The 7,500-nt window shown below is 46.5% G+C and overlaps 1 protein-coding gene across 1 annotated transcript in view; it reads left to right on the forward strand.

The window, feature by feature from the left end:
• LOC125038917 overlaps positions 1-7,500 on the forward strand; it is a 58,476-nt gene that overhangs the window by 1,307 nt on the left and 49,669 nt on the right. The window lies entirely within an intron of this gene.

The raw sequence follows: 7,500 nt of genomic DNA on the forward strand, positions 1-7,500 counted from the left end.
TTTACTCTACATTCTGAATTCGAGTTCCATCTACTATAACTATATTCATTCATCCATTACCTTATTCATATCTTTGTTTTCTAACTGTATTATTTTTCTCTCGAGGTGTGTCAAGTGACGTAATCTCTGTCTATAGAGGCTATGATGAATAGATATGATGAATAGATATGATGAATAGATATCTAAGTTAACGTTGGTTAGATTGTGTTGTGTTAGTTACTATGCTAGATCGGGTGAGAAAACTTACTTTTGAAGAATTTTCCAAAAGGGCCTATCTTTCGGTTCAATCTATTTTTATCTCGTTATCTCTATATAGTCTCTATATGTGTGTATATACACATATGTGTGTGTATGTGTGTGCGTATGTGTGTGTGTGTGTGTGTGTGTGTGTGTGTGTGTGTGTGTGTGTGTGTGTGTGTGTGTGTGTGTGTGTGTGTGTGTGTGTGTGTGTTTGTGCGTGTGTGCTTATATTATGTGTGTGTGAGCGTATGTATATTTTTATATTATACGTATGTGTGTGTATATTTTGCATATATGTATGCAAGAATGCATTCCTACACACCCACACCCACCCACGCCACGCTCTTCTCCTAGACGCACCGTTACCCCCCCCCTCCCCCCCACACACGAACTCTTCACTCGATTACCCTACTATTCCGTCCTCCTTGCCTCACTCTTGCACACAAATGTCCCCTTCCTCCCCCTCCTCTTCCTTCTTCCCCTCCCCCTCTCCCCCTCCCTCTTCTCCTCCTCCTCCTCCTCCTCCTCCTCCTCCTCCTCCTCCTCCTCCTCCTCCTCCTCCTCCTCCTCCTCCTCCTCCTCCTCCTCCTCCTCCCCTTCTCCCCTCTACTACCCTCTTCTCCTTCTTCTCCCTCTCCCCTTCCCCCTCCCCCTCCCCCTCCCCACCTCCCTCTCCTCCTTGTCCTTCCCTCCCCTCTCCACATCCATCTTCTCCTTTTCCCCCCCTCCCCCTCTCCCTCTTCTCCTCCACCACCCCTCCCCTCTCCCCCTCCACCGCCACCACCCTTCCCCTCTCCACCTCCCTCTCCCCATCCACCTCCCTCTCCCCCTCCACCTCCCTCTCCCCCTCCACCTCCCTCTCCCCCTCCACCACCCCTCCCCTCTCCATCTCCATCTCCCCCTCTCCCCCTCTCCGCCGCCCCCGCCCCCCCTTTGCTTGCTGGCTTGTTTCACGATGACCAACGCAGACAGGATGCCAAACTCAGCCAATAGGAACGTTCGAGAAAGTGCCAGGAGGAGGAAAAGGAGGAAGAGGAGGAAACGGAGAAGAAAGGAAAGGAGGAGGAGAGGGAGAAGGAGTAGGAGAAGGAGGAGGAGGAGGAGGAGGAGAAGGAGGAGGAGAAGGAGTAGGATACGGAGAAGGAGGAGGAGAAGGAGAAGGAGAAGGAGGAGGAAGGAGTGCAAGGCCTAGATAGTGCCAAGGGGGAGGGGGGGGGGAGAAGGAAGAATAGGGAGACCAAGACTAGTGCCAGAACGAGGGGTTGGGGGAGAGGGAGATGGTGCCAGAGGGAGCAGGAGGGGGGAGGGAGACAGGGAGAGGGAGAGGGAGAGGGAGGGGGTAGAGGAAAGGGGGAGAGAGAGAGGGAGGGAGAGGACTTCTAGATAATGCCAGAGAGGGTGGGGGGGATGGGGTTCTAGACGGAGCCAGAAGGAGGGGGGTGGGGGTATCGGGCACGGGAAGGAGAGGAGAAGAAGGGAGGGGGGGGGAGGGGGCAAGAGGCTACCAGAACTTGAAAGGAAATGCTTCATGATCTCACTTTAAAACGCCAAAAAAAAAAAGGTTTAGCATGGAGGAAGCAATTAATTGGTCTGTGATTTATCTGAAAAGAATGAGAATGGCAGAGAAAAGGCTAAATTAAGAAATAGAACATTGTTGATATATCGACGGCGATGAGTCTTCTAAACGGAATTAAGAACTGAGTAAGAAAAGAAGAGAAAGAGAGAGAGAGAGAGAGAGAGAGAGAGAGAGAGAGAGAGAGAGAGAGAGAGAGAGAGAGAGAGAGAGAGAGAAAAAGCTAATTGTGATTCTAGTTTTTATAAATACACAATCCGTTAGATATTTGTGGAGTGATATATATTACAAATATCTTTACGCTTAAAAGTATTGCTACATTTTATCACAAATTCTAACCTTATTAGTAATGTTACAGTTTCATGATCCCGAACTTGTGACCTTTTAATAGGTTGTAAAATAGACATCGTGCATGAATCCGTGCATGGCGTTAGAAAAAAGATATTGATGAATCATTTATTCATACTGTTTTTTTTTTTTTTTTTTTTTTTTTTTTTTTTACTGTGTTGGCATTCGATATTACGATTAGCGAAACCGTGCATTTCAAATCACATTATCACACAAATATAAAAACTACCTTTGTCATAAATTCCCAAAATATAAACAATGTTCTATTTTCCCTTTATTCAGTCACCACACTGAAATAAAACAACAGTAAAAAAAAAAACCCAAGACCGCTAACATTCAGCGCAAAAACAGCGAGAAAAAAGCGCTAACACATCGTAAGGTATATAAACCTGCCCACGTGCCGAGACGCCTCAGCCAGACCTCCTGCAGGGAATAATTTACACTATCCCACTCAAGGCAGAGAATGGTGTGCTTGTAAATGCGTGTTTCATTATTTCTGGAGGTTTGGGAGCTGTAAGTCGTTATTTTTGAATATAGGTTTTAGTGATGGTGTAATTAATTTAGGTAAAAGAGAGTGAGAGTAAGAGTGACGATAAAAGTGAGAGTGAGAGTGAATGAGCGAGAGAGAGAGAGAGAGAGAGAGAGAGAGAGAGAGAGAGAGAGAGAGAGAGAGAGAGAGAGAGAGAGAGAGAGATAATGAGAATGAGAATGAGAGAAAGAATGAGAAACTGAAAGCAAAAATCACACAGAGACAGGTCGAGATAGAAACACACACACACACACACACACACACACACACACACACACACACACACACACACACACACACACACACACACACACACACACACACACACATACACACATATCCCCCCCCCCCCACTACCACCACTACACACACACAATAAAAAAACAGAAACGAAAACGAGCAAACACAAACTTTAAACGCACCGCTACGAAACGGAGAAATCTGTACTCAAGAAGTGCGTCTGTTACGTAATATCCTTCGTAAGGACGCCGCTGCCACCGCCTTCCCCTCCTTCACTCCACAAACACTGTCGCCACCAAATTGCTTTCCACACGTCATTGTTTTTAAATAGGAGTTCTAACACGCAAAGAATTCCTTTTTTTTTCGTTTTTTTTTTTTTAGATTTTTTTTCGTTTTTTTTTTTTGTGGGACGTTTGGAGATAAAAGACATAGATTTAAGTTAAAAAAGTGAGGTTGTAAACTCGGCAGACGAATGAAGGACAAGGGAGAGAAAGAAAGAAAGATTGGTAGAAGAATAAGAGAAAAAAAGGATAAATGCTTTGTATGAATTAAAAGGAAAAAAATAACAAGGATAACTGAACCACAGGACAAGAGACAGAGAGATATAAAAAAAAAAAAAAAAAAAGAAGGAAAAAATCGAATGCTTTGTACCAGGAAACTAATCTCTGTGTGTGCATGTGTATATGTGTTTGTGTGTGTTCGTATGTGTGTATATATCTATGTGTGTGTACTCGTATGTGTGTTTTTACATTTGTTGACATTATGAGAGGTGCCCAAGGGAATTTCCCCCTTTGGAACGATCCTTGAGGCGAGTTCTCTGACAACACCAAAACTTCAAGGCGGGCAGAGCTGGATGTCGCGCCGGGTAAATGGAGAGAGGAGGGGGGGAGGGGGGCAAGGTGTGGGTAGAGGGGAGGGGGGGGGCAAGGTGTGGGTGGAGGGAGGGTGGGGCAGGAGAAAGGGTAGAGGGGAGGGGGGGGGTAAGGTGTGGGTGAAGGGAGGGTGGGTAAGGTGTGGGTGGAGGGGAGGGGGGGGCAAGGCAAGGTGTAGGTGGAGGGGAGGGGGGGCAAGGTGTGGGTGGAGGGGGGGTGGGGCAGGAGAAAGGGTAGAGGGGAGGGGGGGGGTAAGGTGTGGGTGGAGGGAGGGGGGGCAAGGTGTGGGTGGAGGGAGGGGGGGCAAGGTGTGGGTGGAGGGAGGGGGGGCAAGGTGTGGGTGGAGGGAGGGGGGGCAAGGTGTGGGTGGAGGGAGGGGGGGCAAGGTGTGGGTAGAGGGGAGGGGGGGGGTAAGGTGTGGGTGAAGGGAAGGAGAGGGAGAAAGAGGAAGAGAGAAGAGAGAGAGAGAGATAGAGATAGAGAGTCTTTATCACTAATATTTACATAGCTCATGCATTTTCCAATAACCTTCAAACTGATATGCATTAATCTTCACTATGATAAACTAAAGTTATTGCAAAATATTGCTTAATACCCTTAGTCCACGGGACCCGGTGCTTGCTGAATAAGAATTGCCTTTAAGAAAAGAAGAGAGAGAGAGAGATAGAGATAGAGAGTCTTTATCACTAATATTTACATAGCTCATGCATTTTCCAATAACCTTCAAACTGATATGCATTAATCTTCACTATGATAAACTAAAGTTATTGCAAAATATTGCTTAATACCCTTAGTCCACGGGACCCGGTGCTTGCTGAATAAGAATTGCCTTTAAGAAAAGAAGAGAGAGAGAGAGATAATGAGAATGAGAATGAGAGAAAGAATGAGAAACTGAAAGCAAAAATCACACAGAGACAGGCCGAGATAGAAACACACACACACACACACAACACACACAACACACACAACACACACAACACACACAACACACACAACACACACACACACAAACACACGTACATACATACCTAAAGCACACATGCAAACACAGACACACAGACACAGACACGCAGACACAGACACGCAGACACAGACACAGACATGCAGACACAGACACAGACACAGACACGCAGACACAGACACAGACACAGACACAGACATGCAGACACAGACACAGACACAGACACAGACACAGACACAGACACAGACACAGACACAGACACAGACACGCAGACACAGACACGCAGATACAGATACGCAGACACAGACACGCAGACACAGACACAGACATGCAGACACAGACACAGACACAGACATGCAGACACAGACACAGACATGCAGACACAGACACAGACACGCAGACACAGACACAGACATGCAGACACAGACACAGACATGCAGACACAGACACAGACATGCAGACACAGACACGCAGACACAGACACAGACATGCAGACACAGACACAGACACGCAGACACAGACACGCAGACACAGACACGCAGACACAGACACAGACATGCAGACACAGACACAGACATGCAGACACAGACACAGACATGCAGACACAGACACAGACACAGACATGCAGACACAGACACAGACACAGACACGCAGACACAGACACGCAGATACAGATACGCAGACACAGACACGCAGACACAGACACGCAGATACAGATACGCAGACACAGACACAGACATGCAGACACAGACACAGACATGCAGACACAGACACAGACACAGACATGCAGACACAGACACAGACACAGACACAGACACAGACACAGACACGCAGACACAGACACAGACACAGACACAGACACAGACACAGACACGCAGACACAGACACAGACACAGACATGCAGACACAGACACACAGACACAGACACAGACACGCAGACACAGACACAGACATGCAGACACAGACACGCAGACACAGACACAGACACAGACATGCAGACACAGACACACAGACACAGACACAGACACAGACATGCAGACACAGACACACAGACACAGACACAGACATGCAGACACAGACACAGACACACAGACACAGACACACAGACACAGACATGCAGACACAGACACAGACACGCAGACACAGACACAGACACGCAGACACAGACACACAGACACAGACATGCAGACACAGACACGCAGATACAGATACGCAGACACAGACACGCAGACACAGATACGCACAGACACGCAGACATACACAGACACAGACACGCAGACACAGACACAAACATTATTTCACCAAGGCGCCAAAACACCTGACGGTAATTTTACTTTGCCAGAGAGAGGACACGTTGGCAGAGTATCATGTTGTGTTTGAGTGCTGTGTGCTCTGGGTTGGCTGGATCACGTGACTTGCACGTTCAGAGTGACATGAAAAGATGGGGAAAAGAAGGAGAGGGAGAAAGAGGAAGAGAGAAAGGAGAAGGAGAAAGAGATGGGGAAGAGAAGGAGAGGGAGAAAGAGATGGGGAAGGGAAGGAGAGGGAGAAAGAGATGGAGAAGAGAAGGAGAGGGAGAAAGAGATGGGGGAAGGGAAGGAGAGGGATAAAGAGGAAGAGAGAAAGAGAGCAGGCAGTAAGAGGTGACAGATAGTTTACTTTCGTAAGTGAGGGTGAAGAAGAAGAGAGAAGAAGACAGATAGAGAGAGAGATAGAGATAGAGGGATAGAGATAGATATAGGGATATAGAGATAGAGATAGATAGATAGAGATGGATAGATAGATATATAGATAGAGATAGCTAGATAGATAGAGATAGAGAGTCTTTATCACTAATATTTACATAGCTCATGCATTTTCCAATAACCTTCAAACTGATATGCATTAATCTTCACTATGATAAACTAAAGTTATTGCAAAATATTGCTTAATACCCTTAGTACAAGGACGCCGGTGCTTTGCTGAATAAGAATTGCCTTTAAGAAAAGAAGAGAGAGAGAGAGAGAGAGAGAGAGAGAGAGAGAGAGAGAGAGAGAGAGAGAGAGAGAGAGAGAGAGAGAGAGAGAGAGAGAGAGAGAAAGTGAGAGAGAGAGAGAGAGAGAGAGAGAGAGAGAGAGAGAGAGAGAGAGAGAGAGAGAGAGAGAGGAGAGAGAAGAGAGCGAGCGAGAGAGAGAGAGGAGAGAGAGGAGAGAGAGAGAGAGAGGAGAGAGAGAGAAGAGAGAGAGAGAGAGAGAGAGGAGAGAGAGAGAGAGGAGAGGAGGGAGGAGGGAAGGGCGAGGAGTGGCGAGGAGTGGCGAGAATTGGGCGGGCAGAGATAAACACCAGGAAATCAGATCAAAATGCAAACTTAGATGACCTTATCACACAAATATAAAAACTACCTTTGTCATAAATTCCCAAATATAAACAATGTTCTAATTTACCTTATTCAGTCACCACACTGAAATAAAACAACAGTAAAAAAAACCCCTAAGACCGCTAACATTCAGCGCAAAAACAGCGAGAAAAAAGCGCTAACACATCGTAAGGATATAAACCTGCCCACGTGCCGAGACGCCTCAGCCAGACCTCCTGCAGGGAATAATTTACACTATCCCACTCAAGGCAGAGAATGGTGTGCTTGTAAATGCGTGTTTCATTATTCTGGAGGTTTGGGAGGCTGTAAGTCGTTTATTTTTGAATATAGGTTTAGTGATGGTGTAATTAATTTAGGTAAAAGAAGTGAGAGTAAGAGTGA

The sequence above is a fragment of the Penaeus chinensis genome, chromosome 3 (genome assembly GCF_019202785.1).
Source record: "Penaeus chinensis breed Huanghai No. 1 chromosome 3, ASM1920278v2, whole genome shotgun sequence".
NCBI lineage: Eukaryota > Metazoa > Arthropoda > Malacostraca > Decapoda > Penaeidae > Penaeus > Penaeus chinensis.